Source organism: Canis lupus, chromosome 1, assembly GCF_011100685.1.
Source record: "Canis lupus familiaris isolate Mischka breed German Shepherd chromosome 1, alternate assembly UU_Cfam_GSD_1.0, whole genome shotgun sequence".
NCBI classification, from domain to species: domain Eukaryota; kingdom Metazoa; phylum Chordata; class Mammalia; order Carnivora; family Canidae; genus Canis; species Canis lupus.
Window position 1 is genome coordinate 88,939,678 of NC_049222.1, and position 21,690 is coordinate 88,961,367.

Consider the following 21,690-nt stretch of genomic DNA (forward strand, 5'->3'; position numbering starts at 1 on the left):
GGCTCCATGCAGGGAGCCCGATGTGGAGCTCCATCCCAGGTCTCCAGGATCACGCGCTGGGCTGAAGGCCCCGCTAAACCGTGGAGCTATCTGGGCTGTCCTTACCTTATAAATTTGCACTGGCTCTGCCTATATTTACAAGGATTGCCCCTCCTCACATGAAAAATAACTCCATTTCCTTGTACTGCTTTTCATATCAATAAGAAAACAAGAGTCCACCTAGAGCAAATATACTCATTTCTCTGCAAGTTTCCAGGGAAAGCAAATTAGAACAAGTCAAAGGAGAACATGTTCAGTTTTTAAGATGTATCCCACTAATTTGTGTGACTGTGGGGTATGATTTGTTTTGTGACTTCCGCATGATATTATCATAGCGAGTTAATCTCAAATATCCAGATAAGTCAGAAATGATTTGGAATGAAGAGAAGCAGAATTTGCCACCCCAGAATATATCTCTTTGGCATATGGATTATTTTAGGATGATGATTTTTTTTTTTGAAAAACATCAGGCAGGAAAGAAGCCCTGAAAACCAAGTAGAAGTTACTTGGTTTTTTAAGAGCAATTTACATTTGTCTTCCTTTCTGCACCAAGAAGAGAAGGAGGTCTCTAAATCTCTAGAAATTCTTATCAATGAAGAAGACAAAGATTTAAAAAAAAAAAAAGATTTTATTTGTCTATTCATAGAAATGCAGGGAGAGAGAGAGAGAGAGAGAGGCAGAGACACAGGAGAAAGAGGCTCCATGCAGGGAGCCTGACGTGGGACTTGATCCAGGGTCTCCAGGATCAGGCCCTGGGCTGCAGGCGGCGCTAAACCGCTGCGCCACCAGGGCTGCCTGACAAAGATTTTTTTAAAGATTTTATTTATTTATTTATTCATGATAGACACACAGAGAGAGGCAAAGACACAGGCAGAGGGTGAAGCAGGCTCCCTGTGGAGAACCTGATGCAGAACTTGATCCCAGGACCTTAAGCCAAAGGCTTAAGCCAAAGGCAGATGCTCAACTACTGAGCCACCAGGTGTCCTGAAGACAAAGATTTAAATCTGCACATTAACCTTACCCTTGTTTACTGTGCTTTTCCTGGTGCCTCCTCCTCCCCAGCCCTTTCCCCAAAAACATTTGTGTATAACTGGAGATTATTCATGGCTTGGGCCATTTCAGAGCCCAGAAATGACCCACAATTATATGGTCAATTAATCTTTGACAAAGGAGTGCTCGCTTCGGCAGCACATATACTAAAATCTTTGACAAAGGAGACAAGAATATGCAATGGGGAAAAGACAGTCTATTCAACAAATGGTGTTGGGAAAACTGGACAGCTACATGCAAAAGAATGAAACTAGAACACTTTCTTATACTATACAAAAATAAACTCAAAATGGGTACCTGGGTGGCTCAGTGGATTAAGCATCTGCCTTTGGCTCAGGTTTGGCCCATAGTTCCAGAATCAAGTCTGATATCAGGCTCCCTGCTCAATAGGGAATTTGCTTTTCCCTCTCCCTCAGCTCTTCCCCCCACTTGTACTCTCTCTCTCTCTCTCTCTCAAGAAAAAAAAAAAAAAAAGTTTAAAAAATAAACTCAAAATGGATGAAAAATCTAATGTAAGACCTGAAACCACCATAAAAATCCTAGCAGGGAGTACAGGCAATAATTTCTCTGACATGGGCTATAGCAACATTTTTTAGCTATGTGTCCTGAAGCAAGGGAAACAATAAAAAATGAACTATTGGGATTATACCAAAACAAAAAGCTTCATACAACGAAGGATATAACCAACAAAACTAAAAGACAGCCTCTGGGATGGGAAAAGATATTTGCAAATGATATGTCTGATAAAGAGTATCCAAAATATATAAAGAACTGATAGAACTCAACACCCGAAAAAAAAATAATCCAATTAAAAAAATGGACAAGGGGAGATCCCTGGGTGGCTCAGCGGCTTGGCACCTGCCTTTGGCCCAGGGTGTGATCCTGGAGCCCCGGGATCCAGTCCCTTGTTGGGCTCCCTGCATGGAGCCTGCTTCTCTCTCTGCCTGTGTCTCTGCCTCTCTCTCTCTCTCTATGTCTATCATGAATAAAAAAATAATAATAAAATAAATAAATAAATTTTTAAAAATTAAAAAATGGACAGAACACACGAACAGACATTTCTCTCAGACATACAGTCAATAGACACATGAAAAGATGCTTATCATCACTCATCATCAGGAAAATGCAAATAAAAACCACAAGGAGATATCACCTCACACCTGCCAGAATGACTAGAGTCAAAAACGTAAGAAACAACAAGTGTTGGTGAGGATGTGGAGAAAAAGGAACCCTTGTGCACTGTTGGTGGAAATGCAAACTAGTGCAGCCACTGTGGAAAACAGTATGGAGGTTCCTCAAAAAATTAATTACCATATGATCCAGTAATGTCACCACTGACTACTTACCCAAAGGACATGAAAATATTAATTTGAAAAGATATATACACCCCTATGTTTATTTCAATATTATTTATTATAACCAAATGATGGAAGCAGCCCAAGTGTCCATCTATAGATGAATAAATAAAGAAGAGTGGGAAATATATATATATATACACATATGCACATATACACATATATCTATGTATATAAGCTCTCTCTCTCTCTCTCTCTCTATATATATATATATATATATGATGAAATATTACCATAATCAGCCATAAGAAAGAATGAAATCTTGCTATTTGCAACAATAGGGATGCATCTAGAACAGCCCGGGTGGCTCACCCGGTTTAGTACCACCTTCAGCCCAGGGCGTGATCCTGGAGACCCGGGATTGAGTCCCACATCGGGCTCCCTTTATGGAGCCTGCTTCCCTCTGCCTGTGTCTCTGCCCCCCCCCCCCCCCCCCCCGCCCCCTCTCTCTCTCTCTCTCTCTCATGAATAAATAAATAAAATCTTAAAAAAAAATAGGGATGCATCTAGAGGCCATAATGCTAAGTAGATTAAGTCAGAGGCAGAAAAAATACCATATGATTGATTTCACCCATATGTGGAATTTAAGAAACAAAAACTAACAAAGAAAAAAAGAGACAAACTAAAAAACAGACTCTTAATCCCACGTCGGGCTCCCGGTGCATGGAGCCTGCTTCTCCCTCTGCCTGTCTCTGCCTGTCTCTCACTCTCTCTCTGTGACTATCATAAATAAATAAAAATTAAAAAAAAAAAAAGAAAAAAAGAGACAAACTAAAAAACAGACTCTTAACTATAGAGAAGAAAGAAGAAAGTGGTGGTTGCCAGAGGGGAGGTAGATGGGGGATGGGTAAAATAGGTGATGGGGGAAAACAAACATAGATCTGATCTTATCATTTCCATACCCCCAAATTCTCCTTGTTTAAAAGAAAAACAAACACTATTTTTTAAGAAGAGAAAAAACTAGTAAGTGCTAATTATAGAATGTTACATAGATCAATTCTGAGAAATAACATCGTAATTTCTCTGCATGCCAAAGTCTCATAAAAGACTTAATAAAGATATTAGGTCATAAGCAAAACTCTGCCACGAATAATAAAATTCCCTGAACTAGCTGTAACTTTTTACTAACCATGGTAGAAGGTCCAAATTTAATAGATGACATGACATCTTCCTGTTTTTGATGTAACAGTTCTAGTACAGTGACTAATAAAGCCATATAGTTTTTTTTTAATTTTTTAAAAATGTATTTATTCATGAGAGACACAGAGGAGAGGCAGAGACACAGGCAGAGGGAGAGGCAGGCTCCATTCAGGGAGCCTGACATGGGACTCGATCCCAGGATTCCAGGATCACACCCCGAGTCGAAGGCAGACGCTCAACTGCTGAGCCACCCAGGCATCCCAGCCATATAGTTTATAACCATGTCTCTTCCTTCCTCCAAATTCTTGCATGGAGCAAGAATACAGGAGCAGGAGCATACTCCAATCCCTTATCTACAGATTCATGGTCCCTAAATCTAGCCCCTTGTCCATCCCCTCTTCACTCATTCATTGCCCCCCCAGATTCCAGACTGCTTACTTTATCTGGATTCACATTCTTCCCACCTCTGTTCAAATCTCTCCCCTATCAGAAACGGCCCCATTTGTTCCAGTTGACTCCTTGGCATGGAGTGCCTCCTCTCCTCTCCACTTGCTACAGTTTGTTCATCCTTCAAGGCCTTCTCCTCCAATCTTTCCCTAAATCAAAAACAATTGCCAATTTCCTTGAACTGATATGGTATGTTATATTAAGCCTCTCTTTGAATGCAATTTTGGGTTCTGGATCGAAGGCATTATGCTTCTGCCTTTCTTGCCGACCAGACTGTAGAGTATGAGAAGAGTGTGACAGTGCATACAATAGGTGCTCAAAGCAAGTTGGTCAGAACTGACTTCTTATTCTGGGTGCCTCCAGGACATTATACTCTCCACATCTAGACCCTTTATTGAAGGTATTATTTCTCAGCTTTAAGTGTGAGTGCTAGTGACTGTGCTATGCTAGAACACAATGGTGCCAAGTGTGACTTCACGGCAGCTGCCCATCAGCGGAGAGAAGAGATGGCCCTGTCTTTGTTTACCTAATTGAGCCCTTAGGTCTAGTGGAATTTCTGAGGGAGTTGGCAGGGCAGATGTTTACTGTGTGTCATCACCAGAAGAAAGAAGGCTTTCAATAAGTGAGTCCTGAAACTGAGGAAGGCAGAGTTTTGTTGGTATTTGCCTTTGTGTCATTGTGGAGGGAGAAATCAGTGCTGACCCATGGGAAACCCCACTGTCCAGTCCATGTCACACGGACGTCTGTCTCATTGTGAATCCTACTAATGGCCGTGCAAGATTAGGTGGATGGAAAGTGGAGACTCGCCTCAGTGTGCAAGCTGCATCTCATGCACAGCACTTGACTGATTTCTGGATTATGAAGGAGCAACTAAGAGAATAAACCTTTTTTTAAAAAAAGTTAAAAGTTATTTGAGAATTATCATAGCAAAATAAAACAAAAACCAAACAAACCCGAAACCCGACAACCATCCCAAACAAATATACTTCTATTGCTCCCACTATTGCTGGGCTGTCTACAGTTGCTCTAGCAGAAAAGGGCAAAACCTGGAAGCTATTTTATTTATGCTTCGGATCTGGTGGGCTAAGCGCTGGGCTAGTGTATGATAAATCACTACTGATTTTCCATTATTGTGACGAATGCAATTTATCGTAAGGTTTCAAATCCAGGTGTATAAATCCAAAGGGGGATGTTAAGCACTTGTACTTCTGTGATGGAGCGCTTAGAAAATTTAAGACCCAGGCGGCACGGAAGGGGGTGGAGGGGCTCCGTCAGTTAAGCATCTGCCTTCAGCTCAGGTCATGATCCCGGGGTCTTGGGATGGAGCATAAATAAAGTAGCTTCCAGGTTTGCCCTTTTCTGCTAGAGCAACTCTAGAGAAGTGCAAGAGGGTGAGTGAAATTTCCAGTAGATGGAGCACTGGCCTAGATGCCTCCCACTCCTAACCAGGCACCAAGCCCGACAGGCTGCCCAAATCCTCTTGCCCACTGCTTGCTTACGGCCATAGCATCTATTTAAAATGCACAACTACTAGGTAGACTATCCTCCAGGGCATATTGTACAGTAAAGAAGCAAAACAAAAAACCAAATCCGAGGGGCGCCTGAGCGTCCACCTTAGGCTCAGGTTGTGATCCTGGGTCCTGGGATTGAGTCCCGCATCGGGCTCCCCGCAGGGAGCCTGTTCTCCCTCTGCCTCTCTATGTCTCTCATAAATAAATAAATAAAATCTTAAAAAAAAAAAGGTGCAAAGCAGTCTGTACAGTGTACCATTGACCCTTGCACAACGCAGGGGTGATGGGCGGGCGCCAACCCTTGCGCGGTTGAAAATCTGAGTACCACCAGTGATTCCCCCAAACTTGGCTACTAATAGTCTGCTGTTGACTGGAAGCCTTACCAGTAACAGAAACAGTGGATTAACATGTATTTTGTATGTTGCATATGTTATACATTCTATTAGTACAATAAAGTGAGATAGACGAAAATGTTAGTAAGAAAATAATTTTTTTAAAGATTTTATTTATTTATTCATGAGAGATACACAGAGAGAGAGTAAGAGAGAGAGAGAGAGAGGCAGAGAGACACAGGCAGAGGGAGAAGCAGGCTCCATGTAGAGAGCCCGATGTGGGACTCGGTGCCAGGACCCCAGGATCATGGCCTGAGCCCAAGGCAGATACTTAACCACTGAGCCACCCAGGTGTCCCTAGTAAGAAAATCATAAGGAGGGGTAGGTATGTGGGGCGGGGAGGGGGCGGGGCTCAGTTGGTTAAGCATCTGCCTTCTGCTGTGGTCATGATCCCAGGGTCCTGGGATCAAGCCCTGCATGGAGCTCCCTGCTGTGGGGAAGTCTGCCTCCCTTTTCTCTCTATTCCTCCTCCCTGTTGTGTTTTTTTTTCTCTTTCTCTCACAAATAAATAAATAAAATTAAAAAAAAAGAAAATCATTAGGAAGAGAAAATCCATGAAAGTACATTTACAGTATTGTGCTGTAAAAAACCCACCTGGGGCAGCCGCGGTGGCTCAGCAGTTTAGCACCACCTTCAACCCAGGGCGTGATCCTGGAGACCTGGGATCGAGTCCCACATCAGGCTCCCTGCGTGGAGCCTACTTCTCCCTCTGCCTCTCTTTGTGTGTCTCTCAGGAATAAATAAATAAAATCTTAAAAAAAAAAAAGTGGACCCCCACAGTTCAAAACTGTGTTGTTCAAGGGTCAACCGTACTACCGTTTATAATTTTAAAAATATCATACATATGTCTCAATGAATATGAGGCAGTCTTGATTTACAATTTTCATTGATCAGAACTCTTCCCAATACATTTTATTTGTTTACTTTTCTGTTTGAGGGGAGAGAATGTGTGTTCACCTTGGTGTCCTAGCTCCTGGCTTGGACCAAGTGGGCAATCTATAAAGTCAGTTGAATAAATGAATCTTTGAATAAAGGCAAAAACACTGCTCTTAATAGCGTCCCCCTTCAGCATGTGTAGTGAGCCAGTTTTTTTTTTTTTTTTAAGGTTTTATTTATTTATTCATGAGAGACACAGAGAGAGAGAGGCAGAGACACAGGCAGAGGGAGAAGCAGGCTCCATGAAGGGAGCCCGATGTGGGACTCAATCCCGGGTCTCTAGGATCACGCCCTGGGCTGAAGGTGGCGCTAAACCGCTGAGCCACCTGGGCTGCTCCAGTATTTTTTTTTTTAAACATAAACACAGATCCATCTGATGTGTCATGTCCTACCTCTTTAAAGTTTTTTTTTAATCAGAAAGAGCCAGAGGCAAAAAAAAGTGATGAAACCACACACACACACACACACACACAGAGGAAAAACATCTATTAGACCAAAACAAAACCAATTTACAAGCTCTGGCTCATCATCTTGATAGCTATGTGCACTAATCCTGTAATTTATGACTGAACACTATTATTTTCCTTCTCTGGGCATTAGGCAACTCAGGAAACCGTTCCAGAAAAATTTCAACACTGCTGACACTCTTGATTATTAATATTATTAATACTGTTTATTTTTTTAATGGCCCATCTTCTAAGCCCATGTATCAGATCTTAGACAAGAATGTATTTATAGGGTTGCAGCCCCAAAGCAGCGCTGAATGCTTTCCACTGGGAATGTCCTGCCTTCCCAACAGTGACCTCACTTCCCAGAGCCCCTGGGAATCTCTCCTTCCTTTCAAGCTGCCCCAGGGACGCCTTTTTCTCTGCCATGGGGAGGGTGGGGTGCGAGGAAGGGATGGGGGAGAGACAGGGGTTGTTAGTAATGCCTCTAAAGTTCCAACTTCCTCCCTCCCTTCTCTGTCCCACCAACATCCCTCCACTAGAGGTGGCTCTGATTTTCCTAACAAGACTGTTCATCATCTCTGTGGCCCCTGACTTCTCTCCTGCTCTACAGAGGAATTCCTCTGGGGAGTCAGGAGTTGGTCAAAGACTTCTGCTCTGCCCCTAGTTTGTCCAGTGGTTTGTATGGTGAGTGAATTCTCCTTGGGAGCCTGATGATTTTACCTTTATCTATGGCGTGTGCATTTTACCTCGGGCATGAGGTGGACCTGGCAAAATGTTCTTAAACACTGGTGAAAAATCCCAAGAAAAGGAAAAGCAGCCAGACCAGAGGCTGCAGTTTGTTGCTGAATCACACAGTGGTCACAAACCACAAAGATGATCATCAGGATGATCAGGTCGGTTGTGAAAAGCAAACTGAGGCCCACTTATATCCCAGTGTCTGGAAGGATGTTCACCATGATGTTTTCATAGCTTCTTGCAATCTTTTTAACTTTCTCTTAGTTTTTTCTTTTCTTTTAAATTTTTATTTATTTGCTTTAGAGAAAGAGAGAGAAAGCACTTGAGCATGAGCAGGGGTAGGATCAGAGGGGTAGGGAAAGGCACAAGCCGACTGTGTGATGAGCGTGTGAAGCCAGACTCCAAGGTTGATTCCAAGACCCTGAGATCATGACTTGGGCCAAAACCAGGAGTTGGGAGCTTAATCTAATCGAGCGAGCCGCCCAGGTGCTCCTTAAGTTTTTTTCAAAACCCCTGAAAGACCCCACCCATTAGAGCTGGGATTTAAGGACAGTGAGCTTACCAAGGCCGGAAGCCCCTTCTGGAAGCAATGTCAGGGGAGCTAGCAGGTACCCATCCAGACACTGCCAAGTTGGAACAGGAGGTAGGATTCATTTTCTTGCTCCCTGCTTCCGCCTCCCAGAGTTGGGCACATACCTGGCTTAGGATAAAGGAGTCAGGTCCTTGTAAAGTTTCCATTATCTATGGGTAGCTCCACCTGAGGACAGACCAATGTTTCCTCCTCCATCCCCTGTGCCTTTAGGTTTCAAGGGACTAGTACCAGATCTGGAAGAAGCAGGTCTCAGCAGGTGATGCATAAAATTGAATCAAAGGGCCCTTAAAAGAGGCAAAAATGGGCCACAAAGGAAGAAGGTAGGCAATGACAGCATAGGGGATGCTGTCAGAGGCTCTTGGTGGTCTAGAATTGGTCTCAACGTTAATTCTAGAAATTCAGAAAACGTAAGTGGGATTGTGGGATTACTATGAGGAAAGGATGGTGCAGTGGATCCACAAAAACAAACAAACAAACAAACACAAAAACTCAGGACCTCTTTAGAGGCAGAACCCAGGCTTTTTAGGGCAGTGAAAATACTCTGTATGATGCTATTAAAAAGCAAAGTTCAACCGAGCATATTTGAAGATCTAATTGGCTTCATTAAGCATCCGGCAGCATCCCATCTGGTAGGGGGGAGCTCCCAGGAGTTGTAGATGTTGGAGGGTTTTTATAGGAAGGAGGGTAGGGCAAGAAAAAAAAGGGACAGTTCCAGGCAAGGTCACTTTCCCCTGGGGGAGAAGTTGGGAGGGAGTGTCTTATCAGGCACATGACCTCATCTTCCCCTGAGGAATGGGGAGGGCCCTTGTGGTAGATCACCTCACCGATGCAGAGCAGAAGATTCTTGACTGACCAGTTAAGACTGCAATTCTGGAAAAAGTTGAAACTACAATTACATTAGGTTATAACCGTGGTTGGTGATTTGGCCTGAGTGATGCCATATTGGGTCTGTGGTTTTCTCTTTAACAATAATATTGTAGGGGAGGAAGGCTTTCCCTCTGGTGTAATAGCTGGGTTTATGGGATAAACTGACAGCAGGTAGATTAACAGGAGAAAATGTATATAAACTTACTAATTGAGATTTGAGTTTATGTAAGATCTTCCTGGGGAAGAAGACAGGGGCTGTAGGTCCCTTAGGGGAAAGTAAATATTTATTAAAAATGATAGATGGGCTCTTGGGGTGCCTGGGTGGCTCAGTGGTTGAGCATCTATTTGCCTTGGGCCCAGGTCATGATTCCAGAGTCCTGGGATGGAGTCCCACATTGGGCTCCCCACAGGGAGCCTGCTTCTCTCCCTGCCTGTGTCTTTGCCTCTCTCTCTGTCTCTCATGAAAAATAAATTTAAAAAAAATTTTTTTGAAAAATAAATAAAATCTTTTTTTTTTAAATTTTTATTTATTTATGATAGTCACAGAGAGAGAGAGAGAGAGAGAGGCAGAGACATAGGCAGAGGGAGAAGCAGGCTCCATGCACCAGGAGCCTGATGTGGGATTCGATCCCGGGTCTCCAGGATCGCGCCCTGGGCCAAAGGCAGGCGCCAAACCGCTGCGCCACCCAGGGATCCCGAAAAATAAATAAAATCTTAAAAAAGAAAAAAAAAAAAAAAAAAAGATGGGCCCTTAAGAAGAATAAATGGGAGATAGGTAGGATAGTGTGTGACAATGTCTGTCTGGGTGTGGTGTCAACATCTAGTCTCCTCTCCTAAGGTAAAGGTCAAACCTCCGGGATGATGAAATTCCTAGGGAGGGGATTTATGACAAGCGAGTTTCTTTTGCCTATGAAAGGAGGTAGATAAGAGGAGGTCAGAGAAAGTCTCTCCCTGTGCTTTCTGTTTTTCGAGAGCCTTCTGACCAAAATAGTATGCTGCAGCCGCATATTTTGAATTGTCCTCACCTCCTTCACTGGAATAATGGGTATGTGTCATTATGCATTTGTCTGAAACCATAGAAGGCATAACAGCAAGACTGAACTCTAAGGTAAACCATCTGTCAATGATTACCAACTGTCAGTGTCGGTCCATCCATCTTAATAAATGAACCACCCTGGTGGGGATTTGATAACAGGGGAGCCTGTCCATGAGCTGGGAGTAGGGGAGGCAAAGGGCATATGGGAAAACCCCTGTACTTTCTGCTCATTTTTGCTGTGAACCTAAAACTGCTCTAAAAATAGTCTTTAAAAAAAAGCTATAGAGAACTCCACAGAGCTTTTGTTTGTGGGTAATCAGAGAGCAAGAGCTCCTGTCCCCTTCAAGGGTCCTTCTAGTTAAACTAAGAAATTGGGGTTGCCTGGGTGGCTTAGGGAAGCATCTGCCTTCAGCTCAGGTCCTGATCTCAGGGTCCTGGGATGGAGCCCCACACTGGGCTCCCTGCTCAGCGAGGAGTCTGCTTTCCCCTCTCCCTCTGCCCCCTTCCTGCTCATACTCCCTCTCAGTCTCTCCCTCTATCTCAAATAAAGAGATAAAATCTTAAGGAAAAAAAAAAGCAAACTGACAAGAGATAGGTGAACAGGAGACAATCAAATGTACTGGATATGTACAGGGACTCCACACAGACACGGAGATTACTTTTTGTTGTTTTTTTTTTTAAGATTTTATTTATTTAGGGACGCCTGGGTGGCTCAGTGGTTGAGCACCTGCCTTCTGCCCAGGGTGTGATCCTGAGGTCCCAGGATCGAGTCCCACATCAGGCTCCCCGCATTGGGCCTGCTTCTCCCTCTGCCTGTGTCACTGCCTCTCTCAATCTGTGTGTCTCTCATGTATAAATAAATAAAATCTTAAAAAAAAAAAAAAAAGGTGGGGTAACCTGGGTGGCTCAGAGGTTCAGCGTCTGCCATCAACTGAGGTCGTGATCCGGGGTCCTGGGATCGAGTCCTACATTGGGCTCCCTGCGTGGAGACTGCTTCTCCCTCTGCCTATGTCTCTGTCTCTCATGAATAAATAAATAAAATCTTATAAAAAGAAAGAATGGCATTATTTTGTAGCTTTGTAAATCTCTAATGTTTGGCTTAAGTGAAGGGTACCAGAATGTACCACTCCAAAATATGCCTTTTTGGGGTATGAATTATTCTGGACTCAAGGCCAGGGAGAATCAGCCCTAAACAGGAAAAACTCTACAAACTAGATACTGTTTTCCTTTTGTAAAGGGTAATTTACATTTCTTTTTTTTTTGTAATTTACATTTCTAAAGGATGTTTCCAACTGTAAAAATACCTCCCTCCCCCTTACCCGGAAGATCTAAGGACTCTTATTGGTGGAGAGGACCTAGATTAAATCTGCATTACAAAGTTTACTAAACAAGTCTGTTTACCATATTTCTCAAGGTCACCGTTCTAAAACTTGCCTATCCTGACTAGAAGGCCAAAAACCTTTTGCCTTTTTTAACCCAAGATGGTACAGAAGCCCAAATTCCAACTACCCCTTTGGATTATTCATCCCTGGGTTCTCCCTTGTGTTCATGTGTTAATGCACATGTTAATAAACTTCTATTTGTCTTTCTTGTTCGTTTTTTTGTTGTTGTTGTTGTTAGTCTCTCTCTCTCTCTCTTTTTTTAAAAAGATTTTATTTATTCATGAGAGACCGAGAGAGGCAGAGACACAGGCTGAGGGAGAAGGATGCTCCCTGCAGGGAGCCGGATGTAGGACTTGATCCCAGAACCCAGGGATAATGACCTGAGCCAAAGGCAGATACTCAACCACTGAGCCACCCAGGCGCCCCTCCTCTTAAAAGATTTTATTTTTAAGTAATCTATCTCTACATGTGGGGTTCAAACTTACAGCACCGAGATCAAGAGCCACGTACTCCTGTCTTTTGTCAGTCTAATTGACAGGGCCCCAACTTGACGACCTTAAGATGACTCAAGGAAAAGGATTTTTTCTCCTTCCCTACACCCCTCACTGACACCCCCACCCACCCCCACCAGCCTTTTTTTTTCTTTAAGATTTTATTTATTTATTCACGAGAAACACAGGGAGAGAGAGAGAGAGAAGCAGAGGGAGAAGCAGGCTCCATGCAAGGAGCCCGATGTGGTTCTCCTTCCGGGGACTCCAGGATCGCGCCCTGGGCTGAAGGCAGGTGCTAAACCGCTGAGCCACCCAGGGATCCCCCCACCAACCATTTTTCTATAAAATTTACATTTCTTATTATCACTTTTAGAACTACATTTATTTGGGCTACCCTGGGAAACCCATAATCATCACACATTCATTTAATATTTATGTGGACCTTTCTGTGTGCAAGGAATTGTGTTCAGTGCTGGCACTACAGCAGTAAATTGGGGATACACGGTTCTGTCCTCATGGAGGGTATAATCCAGCAGAGGCGGCATGTTCTAGACTAGTTAATTCCTGTTGCCATCAGTGCTGGGAAGAAATACCGTGCGCTGAGAGATCATGGGACAATCAGGGGGTCCAGGGTGATGCAGTTTTGTAATGTTGATGAGGTTTGGTGGAGCAAGGTCTAGAGCCGATGACGAAGAAAGAATTCTTTTTTTATTTTTTTAAGAATTCTTTTTAAAAAATATTTTATTTATTTATTCATGAGACACACACCTAGAGAGGCAGAGACCTAGGCAGAGATAGAGAAAGGCTCCCTGCAGGGAGCCCAACATGGTACTGGATCCCGAAACCCCGGGATCACACTCTGGGCCGAAGGCAGATACTCAACTACTGAGCCATCCAGGTGTCCCCAAGAAAGAATTCTTGAGACATCTTTGCTGCAAAGGAGTGGTTTTATTAAAGCACAGGGGTAGGGGTGGTAGAAGGGGAGGAGGACGGGGGGTGGGAGTGAATGGGTGACGGGCACTGGGGGTTATTCTGTATGTTAGTAAATTGAACACCAATAAAAAATAAATTAAAAAAATAAATAAATAAATAAAATAAAGCACAGGGGGCAGGGACCTGTGGGCAGGAAGAACTGTTGCCCTGGGCTCATGAGAGGTGGTTGATTATATCCTTAGGAGCTGGGGGAGGTTAAAAAAAAACAAAGTTTCGGGATCCCTGGGTGGCGCAGCGGTTTAGCGCCTGTCTTTGGCCCAGGGCGCGATCCTGGAGACCCGGAATCGAATCCCACGTCGGGCTCCCGGTGCATGGAGCCTGCTTCTCCCTCTGCCTGTGTCTCTGCCCCTCTCTCTCTCTGTGTGACTATCATAAATTTAAAAAAAAAAAAATTAAAAAAAAAAAAAAAAAGAAAGTTTCAAAAGAATTTTGTATGCTAAAGAGGACCTACAAGATACTGGAGGCCTTTTCACTGTCAGATGAAGGTGGTTTTTCCCCTCCAGTAAAGCATTATCGTTAAGACAGTTGGGAATTTTCTTCCAGAAGTTAGGTTATTAATAAGAATGCTTTTTATCTTGTAAATCACGAAGACATTTTGTAAACTGAGGAAGACTCAGGTCTATAGGACTATAATCTCTATAAATTAACTGTTTTTCCTTTCCCTTAGCTTTAGGGCAGCCAGGAGTGCCTGAGGAATGTCACAGGCGTGCCACCTGTGGAAGGAGAGGTCATTCATGGGGATGTCAGCTTGTGATTTGTCCTCAGTTAGCCTTCTGTTCCCTCATCACAGGTAGAGAGAGGGCCCATTGAAGGAGGGATCAGCAAGGCTGAGCCAAGAACATTTTTCAGGCATAACAAATGCCCTGAGCAGAAAAGTTGGAAATAAAGGACCAGTGTGGGTTCAAAGCTGGCCAAGTCTCAGAGTCAGGAGAAGCAAACCCTTTAGGGAGCTGGGGATTTGGAACTGTCATAGCTGACATGTTGAGTGAGGGGAGGAAAATGCATCTTACAAAGGTAGGGGATCCCACTTTTGAAAGCTCACTCTGGGTGTGGCATGGAAGATGGGCTGAGAGAACGGGAGGGAGGGAGAAGCAAGAAATCTCCTGTAATAATGCAGGTGAGAAATGATGAGAACCTGATTGTGAGTAGGCATGATGTATAGTTCTGGAGAGGTCCGGAGCCCAGGGCCAAGAAGGAATCCTTGAGACATCTTTGGTGCAAAAAGGCGATTTTATTGAAGCAGGGAGACAGGACCCGTGGGGAGAAAGCAGGGCTGCGCCGGGTCAAGAAGAATGGCTGACTTAAATACTCTGGGCTTGGGGGAGGTAAGGACAAAGGGAGGTGTCTCAAGGGACTTTCATATGCTAAAGAGGACCCTCAGGGTACTGGAGGCCTTGCTATTATCAAACTAAGGTTGTTTTTCCCCTCTAGCAAAGCATTAGCAATAAGATAGTTGGACCATCTTGGAGGAAGGTCACACAAATCCCACCCAGGAGGCGGGGGAGCTCGTCGGGTGTCTGCTAGTGCTTTGTTCTCAGCTTGCCTTTTGCTCCCTCATCAGGTAGAAGGGGGGCAGATTTAGGGAATGTTTGGTGAAACATTTGAGGAGACTTGCTTATGGGCTGGCCAGATGAATTCCAGCACAATCAAGTGATATGCTCTAAACATTTTGCACAGCTCTAGGTGGTACCATTCACATCACATTGTGATTATTGTCATCTCTGTGAATAGAGATGCCTAGATTTATGCAGTGCACAGCCTGGACAGCCTCACATGGCAACTTTGATTTTAAATTCATGTAATTCTATTACTTTTGAGCCTTGGAGATTTTTAAAGTTTACTTTCTCTTCTGGTTTTATTTAAGCCATTTTTTTTTTTTAATCAGTTAGCGTTGAAGGGAGTAAAAGTAACTAGGGAATGGCATTGTCTTATTTTTCCAAATAATCTAGGCACCTTTTCCACTTAACATGGCAGAAATAAGGCTAAAAACTTTGAAGTTAAGATATGGCACTACCAATGCTCCCACAAATCACAGAAACAGAAGTGAAAAGTAGGGGCCTACCTTGCACTAGTATTTATTTATACCTGGACCGAACCTCAAGAGGCCTGACTTGTGAGAGTAGAGGAAAGTCTTTGGGAGCCAATCTTCCTGCTGTGTGCAGGTGCTTTATTCCACAGTTTAATAAATCTTCAATAAACAGCTCAATAAATATGTCCTGGTTTTATTGACTTAAGCCCTTTAGTTCTGTTTTATTATCTTTATAAGAATAGAAACAGTCTATTTCTTTTTTTTTGTCCCTTGGAAATTTGTAACCTTTTACCAACCTGGCCCTTTATTTCCCCCTAAACCTGGCAACCACTTTTCTACTGTTTTGACTTGAAAACAATGTTGAGGGATCCCTGGGTGGCGCAGCGGTTTAGCGCCTGCCTTTGGCCCAGGGCGCGATCCTGGAGACCCGGGATCGAATCCCACGTCGGGCTCCCGGTGCATGGAGCCTGCTTCTCCCTCTGCCTGTGTCTCTGCCTCTCTCTCTCTCTCTCTCTCTCTGTGTGTGACTATCATAAGTAAATAAAAATTAAAAAAAAAAAAAAAAAGAAAACAATGTTGATTGATTGATGGATTGATTTACAGATTTCACGTGTAAGTACCATGCAGTATTTGTTATCCTCTCGTTTATTTCATTTAGCATGATGCCTTCCAGGATCATCCTTGTTGTAAATGACGGAATTTTCCTCTTTTTTTAAAGGCTAAATAATATTTCATTTTGTATGTGTGTCTGTATGATGAGTATATGTTTACACACATACACACACACATCCATATATATCACATTTTCTTTGTCCATTTCTCTATCAGCAGACACTTAGGTTGTTTCTATAACTTGGCCATTAGGAGTGATGTAATGAACATGGGATCCAGATGTTTCTTTGAGATAATGGATTTGTTTCCTTTGGATCTATACCCATAAATGGATCTATGGATCCTATGGTAGTTCTATTTTTCATTTCTTGAGGAGCCTCCACAGTGGTAGCTCTAATTTACATTCTCACTGGCAGTACACAAGGGTTCCTTTCTCTCCATATCCTCCTGGACACTTGTTATCCCTTGTCTTTTTTTTTTTTTTTTAAGATTTTATTTATTTATTCACAAGAAACACACACACATACAGAGGGAGAGGGAGAGAGAGAGAGGCAGACACACAGGCAGAGGGAGAAGCAGGTTCCCTGCAGGGGGCCTGATGTGGGACTTGATCCCAGGACCCCAGGATCACAACCTGAGCCAAAGGCAGACGCTCAACCGCTAAGCCACCCAGGCATCCCTCCCTTTGCCCATTTTTTTTTTTTATTTTTTTTTATTTTTTTATTTATGATAGGCACACAGTGAGAGAGAGAGAGGCAGAGACACAGGCAGAGGGAGAAGCAGGCTCCATGCACCGGGAGCCCGATGTGGGATTCGATCCCGGGTCTCCAGGATCGCGCCCTGGGCCAAAGGCAGGCGCCAAACCGCTGTGCCACCCAGGGATCCCCCTTTGCCCATTTTTTAATTGGGTTATTTATTTTTTGCTATTGAATTTTATGTTTCTTGTGTATTTTGGTTATTAACCCCTTATCAGATATGTGATTTGCAAATATTTCCTTCTATTCTCCAATAGAAGGAAATATTTAAATTCATTTTGTTGATGGTTTCCTTTGCTGTGCAAAAGTTTTTTTATTGTGATGTAGTTCCACTTGTTTACTTTTGCTTTTGTTGCCTTTACTTTTGGTGCCAAAACTGATGTCAAGGAGATAACCTCTGTGTTTTTTTCCTGGCAATTTTATAATTTCAGGTCTTAGGTTCAAGATTTTAATCCATTTTGGGTTGATTTTTGGTTTTGGTGTAAATAGGGGTCCAACTTCACTCTTTTGCATGTGGCTGTCTAGTTTTTCCCCATCATTTATTAAAAGATATCCTTTTCCTATTGTATATTCTTAGCTCCTTTGCTGTAAATTAATTGGCTATATATGTATGAGTTTATTTCTGAGCTCTCTCAATTCTGTGTTTGTTTTATGCCAATACTATGCTGTTTGATTACTATAATTTTACAGCATAGTTTGAACTTATCAAGTGTGATACCTCCTGTTTTGTTCTTTCTTTTTTTTAAAGATTTTATTTATTTATTCATGAGAGACACACACAGAGAGAGAAAGAGGCAGAGACACAGGCAGAGGGAGAAGCAGGCTCCATGCAGGGAGCCTGATGTGGGACTGGATCCCTGGTCTCCAGGATCACACCTTGGGCTGCAGACGCACTAAACCGCTGAGCCACCCGGGCTGCCCTGCTTTGTTCTTTCTTAAGAATGCTTTGCCTATTCGGGGTCTTTTGTGGCTCTATTAAAAATCTTAGGATTGTTTGTTCTGTTTCTGAGAAAAATTGCATTGAAATTTTGATAGGGATCTCACTGAATCTGTAGATCACTTTGTGTAGTTTGGACATTTTAACAATATTAATTCTTCTAATAGTTCTGTTTATATCTTCTTTAATTTCTTTAGTCAAGATCTTCTGGTTTTCAGTGTACAGATCTTCCATTTTTGGTTAAATATATTCCCAAGTTTTTTTTTTTTTTAATTTTTATTTATTTATGATAGTCACAGAGAGAGAGAGAGGCGCAGAGACACAGGCAGAGGGAAAACAGGCTCCATGCACCGGGAGCCCGATGTGGGACTCGATCCCGGGTCTCCAGGATCGCGCCCTGGGCCAAAGGCAGGCGCCAAACCGCTGCGCCACCCAGGGATCCCTATTCCTAAGTATTTAAGGAATATATATATATATTCCTTAAATATATATATATATTTATTTATTTATTATTATTAAAGATTTTATTTATTTGGGCAGCCCGGGTGGCTCAGTGGTTTAGCACCGCCTTCAGCCCAGGGTATGATCCTGGAGTCCCAGGATCGAGTCCCACGTCCAGCTCCCTGCACAGAGGCTGCTTCTCCCTCTGCCTGTGTCTCTGCCTCTCTCTGTGTCTGTCATGGATAAATAAAATCTTAAAAAAAAAAATTATTTATTTATCCATGACAGACACAGAGAGAAAGGGGCAGAGACACAGGCAGAGGAGAAGATGCTCCTTATTAGGAGCCCAATGTGGGACTTGATCCCAAGACCTGGGTTCAGGACCTGAGCCAAAGGCAGATGTTCAACCTCTGAGCCACCCAAGCGCCCCAAATATTTAATCCTTTTGAGACTTCTGTAAATGGGACTGTTTTCTTGATTTGTCTTTCTGATACTTCATTGTTGGTATATGAAAGTGCAACTGATTTTTGTACATTGATTTTGTATTCTGCAGGTTTACCAAAACTATTTACGAGCTGTAACGGGTTTTTGTTGGAGTCTTTAAGGTTTTCATGTCATTTGCAAATAGTGACAGCTTTACTTCTTCCTTTCCCTTTTGGATGACTGAAGATAAATATATGCCAAGACTTCAACTGAACATGACCTAAAATTACTTTAATCTTAGAGTATACCTTGGAGGTGTGAAGCCAGCTTTCCTTGGCAGCCTTGCCTAGCCAATCCAGGCAAACTTTTCACATTTATGAACATGGGTCTTTCTTTAGAGGTAGCAATGGGGTTTATTAGAATATGGGGACAGGGGCAGCCTGGGTGGCTCAGCGGTTTAGTGCCTCCTTCAGCCTAGGGTGTGATCCTGGAGACCCGGGATCGAGTCCCACATCGGGCTCCCTGCATGGAGCCTGCTTCTCCCTCTGCCTGTGTCTCTGCCTCTCTCTCTCTCTCTGTGTCTCTCATGAATAAATAAATAAAAAATCTTTTTTTTTTTTTTTTAAAGAAAAAGAATATGGGGGTAGGTATAGCTTAAGAAACACACTGTGAATTTACTGGTTAATACAAACTATCAAACTTAAAGTTGGCCAAATTATTTTTAGAACTATGAAGAAGACTGAATAAAATATAAACACTGGAGGTGGCAGGAAAAATTGTTCTGGGAAATCAGGATCTGTCACAAGACAACCAAGAGGAACATTTGGAATAAGTTTGCAGCTGAATAGAAAATGTTGCAAGTAATATTTTGGGGAAAACTCCCAAATGTGAATATGAAATTGTGCTGTGCATGTGCTAATATCTGTCATGTACCTTTGCACAAGTGCTTTGCACGTGGGCCCAGGAGCCATAGGTTAGATACCACCGTTTTACTGGTAAGAGAAGTGAGGCTAGTATCAGCAAATAAGTCGGTAGCAGAGTTTGGAGACATTTTTAAAATCCTGATTTAAAAAATTTTTTTAAATCTCAGGTTCTCTTTCACACACCCCAGTGCTTCTCTGTATCCTCAGAGTGAAGTAAATTAGTCCTTCTGGGTAGTTATATTTTCCAGTGCCCAGGGATCTATCTACTCAGGAAGCTAAACATAGTAGAAAGCTTTCTGAAATTATACTGTGTATTTTCTCGCCTCCTTTAACATTTAATACTGAAAATTTTCAACGTTTTCCTGGAAATTCATCATTAATGTGGGTGATACCATAAATGTGATGATGCTCCTAGGTCTGGGGTGTGGGAGGCTCCTGGACCCACACTGTTGTGCTTTTCCAGTTTGCTAATCAGAGAATGATTTTTATTCCTCCCTTGGTGACTGTTCTTGTGGTCCTAGTTATTCTACTGTCTTAAGTGGGTATCTCCCAGGGCCTTAGAAAGGAAATAATTAAACCAGTTAGCATTGTATATAAAGTAAAAGTAGGCCTGAAAAGATAGTCCATAAGGGAAGCATTAAGAGCACAGATCCCCTAAGGTACGTTCTCCTCCTACAGAGACCGATTAAATCTTTTTTATGTTGTGTCCCAGATAGGTGAGTGCATCACTTAGCTGAGTTCCAAGGAAGCAAGATAGTGAAACTTTCATTAGAAGAGATAGACACACACACATGCAGTTTTATTTTCTCGCTTGTACTGACTTAACACACTTTAAAAAGTTCCACCCACACTAAAAAATAATTTTATTTTTGAAGAAAGGAAATATTTTTTTTCTAAGAAAGGAAACATTTTAAATACCCATTTAGTGTTTGTTTCTATTGTTCTATTGTTAAGAGTTTTTTTTTCCATAATGCAATGTGCTTTTTGTTCACGGGTTGCAAAAGTGTTTGCTACACATTTGCATAGACTTGTCACTAATAAATCTTTCTTTAGTAGCAACAGAACGGTACAGGAACATAACTCTGGAGGGGTTAGCTGAGCCATGGTTTCTTCTTGTGTAAGATGCAAGTCTGTAGAGTTTAAAATGAGGTCTCAGGGTGTGGCAGGCTTAGTCCATTTGGGCTACTAGAACACAATACTATAGACTTGGATAGCTTAGAAACAACAGAAATTTATTTCCCATAGTTCTGCAGGCTGGGAAGCCCAAGATCAAGGCCCCATCACCTTCCATGTCTCATGTGGTGGGAGGGGTGAGGAGCTCCCTGGGGTCTCTTATATGAGGGCACTAATTCCCTTCATGAGGCTCTGTGCTCATGACCTAATCCCGCCCCCCTTTGGGGGTCCCAAAGGTCCCACCTCTTAACTCCATCACACCAAGGTTGGGGGGGAGGCAGTTAGGATTTAACATAGGAATTTGGGAGGGACACAGACCACAACACTAGCTCAGCAAGGTAAAGACACCATAAGATAGGTATCATTTGAACATGAATTCAGCTGACATTCAAGTAGAACAATACCAATGACCATACGCTTTTTTTTTTTTTTTAATTTTTATTTATTTATGATAGTCACACACACACACAGAGAGAGGGGCAGAGACACAGGCAGAGGGAGAAGCAGGCCCCATGTATCGGGAGCCCGACGTGGGATTCGATCCCAGGTCTCCAGGATCACGCCCTGGGCCAAAGGTAGGCGCTAAACCACCGCGCCACCCGGGGATCCCTGACCATACGCTTCTGCTGTAGCTTAAGGAAATAATTCATTGTCATCCCTCGTGTATCAGGAGGAATTAAGACCAGCCTGTTAAATTGGCCTGACAGGACCACTGAGTGTCTGGACTGGGAATTATCAACTATATTCTATGAAGTTCCACCTCTCATTTACCACGTGGGGGAAACAGGTCCAGGGAGTTTGTGACACTCACCCAGAGATAGGCAATGGAGATGCTGCATCTCTGCATAGACTTGTCACTGAGAAATCCTTCTTCAGTAAGAAAAGGTTAAACTGAGCTAAGTGAAGGACCAGGGCTCTTTTCATTAACACGAATATCTTTTCATCTATATGGTCTTTCACAATTTGCAAAGCACTCCTCAGC

The 21,690-nt window shown here is 42.8% G+C and overlaps 1 long non-coding RNA gene across 1 annotated transcript in view; it reads left to right on the plus strand.

Annotated features, from left to right (window-relative positions):
- LOC119870838 overlaps positions 1-21,690 on the plus strand; it is a 39,761-nt gene that overhangs the window by 11,121 nt on the left and 6,950 nt on the right. The window lies entirely within an intron of this gene.